At 42.3% G+C, this 2,621-nt stretch overlaps 1 pseudogene; it reads left to right on the forward strand.

Annotated features, from left to right (window-relative positions):
* The first annotated feature begins 829 nt into the window (after positions 1 to 829).
* LOC113189598 (succinyl-CoA:3-ketoacid coenzyme A transferase 1, mitochondrial pseudogene) lies at positions 830 to 2,395 on the forward strand (annotated as a pseudogene).
* The last annotated feature ends 226 nt before the right edge of the window (positions 2,396 to 2,621 follow it).

Genomic DNA, 2,621 nt, shown 5'->3' on the forward strand with positions numbered 1-2,621 from the left:
TTGACGTTAATAAGAGATAATTCCTTTATATACAATTAAACAAGTGGTTTAATCCAATATTTATTCATTTATTTTTAAAGATACGTTTTTTTCCTGGGGAAAATATTTGTAGTACACAGAATTGAAAAAAATGTTTAGTGTCAAGAATGTATCAAGATATTATACAAATCAATAAGAATAATGTAAGCAGCTCAAGAAAAAAGAAATATTGCATAGAGAAGTACCTAAAAATGAAGGAAATATGGCCAATAATAAATGAAGAGATGGTCAACCTTATTGTTTCAATGTCAGGAAAAATCATTTGCTGAAAAAAATCATATGACATTGAAACTAATCATATACACATGGGCTGGTGTTATTATGGCTCAGCAGTAGAGCCCTCATCTAGCAGGTGCAAGACCCTAGGTTCGATTCTCAGCACTACAAAAAATAAATAAATAAATAAAATAAAGGTGTGTCCAACTACAACTAAAAAATAAATATAAAAAGTCATATACACAAAAGGCAAAATATTGTACCATCTTTCGTTGGCAAAAAATATATATATAAACGTGAAAAATGACAGTACTTAGAAGAATGTTGACGACTGGGATCCATATCTTGTGAGTATGAAAATGGTATAGCCACTTGGTGTCTGGGTGCTACACTGTGTCATGACCTCATAATTAAGAATTAACACGTGCTGAGAGGACATAAGCGACACGTGGTGGAGCCCCCAGCCGGCCCCCGTGCGCCTTCCCTTCTTCTCCTCTGTGGCCCTGGCAAGCAGCATTTGCACACTCACCCGCATGCTCCAACCCCACAAGTCCTCCCGCAGCTGGCCCCGAAGATGGCAGCTATCAAACTCCTCTCCTGCGGGCTACGGCTCTACGCCTCCACCCGCAGCAGGTCCGGAGGCGCCTGGTCCAAGGGAAGTGTGAGCTACTTCTCTGTCAGTACTCATCGCCACACCAAATTTTATACAGATCCAGTAGAAGCTGTCAAAGACATCTCTGATGGGGCCACGGTTCTGATTGGTGGCTTTGGGCTCTGCGGAATTCCAGAGAATCTTATAGGAGCTTTATTGAAGACGAGAGCTAAAGGATTAACTGCAGTCAGCAACAGTGCAGGGGTTGAAAACTTTGGCGTGGGTCTGCTGCTTCGATCCAAGCAGATCAAACGCATGGTCTCTTCCTACGTGGGAGAAAATGCCGACTTTGAACGGCAGTTTTTATCTGGTGACTTAGAAGTGGAGCTGACACCTCAGGGCACACTTGCAGAGAAAATCCGTGCCGGTGGTGCTGGAGTTCCTGCGTTTTACACCCGCACAGGGTACGGGACCCTGGTTCAAGAAGGGGGAGCACCCATCAAATACAACAAAGATGGCAGCATCGCTATTGCCAGTAAGCCCAGGGAGGTGAGAAAGTTTAACGGTCAGCACTTTATTTTGGAAGAAGCCATTACAGGGGATTTTGCTTTGGTGAAAGCCTGGAAAGCCGATCGATCAGGAAACGTGATTTTCAGGAAAAGTGCGAGGAACTTCAACCAGCCCATGTGCAAAGCTGCAGAAACCACAGTGGTAGAGGTTGAAGAAATTGTGGATGTTGGATCATTTGCTCCAGAAGACGTCCACGTTCCTAAGATTTATGTCCATCGCATTATAAAGGGAGAAAAATACGAGAAAAGAATTGAGCGTCTAACAATTCGGAAGGAAGGAGATGGAAAAATCAAATCTGGTAAACCTGGAAGCAATGTAAGGGAACGGATCATCAAACGAGCAGCTCTTGAATTTGAGGATGGCATGTTCGCTAATTTGGGTATAGGAATCCCTCTTCTGGCCAGCAACTTCATCAGTCCAAATATAACCGTTCATCTTCACTGTGAAAATGGAGTCCTGGGTTTGGGTCCATATCCATTTGAACATGAAGTTGATGCAGATCTAATCAATGCAGGCAAGGAAACAGTTACTGTTCTTCCGGGAGCCTCTTTTTTCTCCAGCGATGAGTCATTCGCAATGATTAGAGGGGGACATGTCAATCTAACAATGCTAGGAGCAATGCAGGTTTCCAAATATGGTGACCTGGCTAACTGGATGATACCTAGAAAGGTGGTGAAAGGAATGGGAGGTGCTATGGATTTAGTGTCCAGTGCCAAAACCAAAGTGGTGGTCACAATGAAGCATTCTGCAAAGGGAAGTGCCCACAAAATCATGGATAAATGTACATTCCCCCTGACTGGCAAACAGTGTGTCAACCGCATCATTACAGAGAAGGCTGTGTTTGATGTGGACAGTAAGAAAGGGCTGACTCTGATTGAGCTCTGGGAAGGCTTGACAGTGGACGACATACAAAAGTGCACTGGGTGTGATTTTGCTGTTTCACCAAAACTCATGACAATGCAGCAAGTCACAACTTGAAATGTGGAGTAGACATTAAAATTTCAACAATTTTTGACTAGTTTTTGTCTAGTCACTTCAAGATTTATGCAGCCATATAGATTTTGTTCTCTCAAGTGTACTATGATATTTTAATGAAAAACAAAAGGAAAACATTTATGATTATCTTATTTTCTAAGTGCTTAGAAGGTTGTCTTTACCATTGGTGCTCACATTGGATGTATCTTTTTCATGTGTGCTATGCTAA

This window comes from Urocitellus parryii, chromosome 5 (genome assembly GCF_045843805.1).
Source record: "Urocitellus parryii isolate mUroPar1 chromosome 5, mUroPar1.hap1, whole genome shotgun sequence".
Classification (NCBI taxonomy): domain Eukaryota; kingdom Metazoa; phylum Chordata; class Mammalia; order Rodentia; family Sciuridae; genus Urocitellus; species Urocitellus parryii.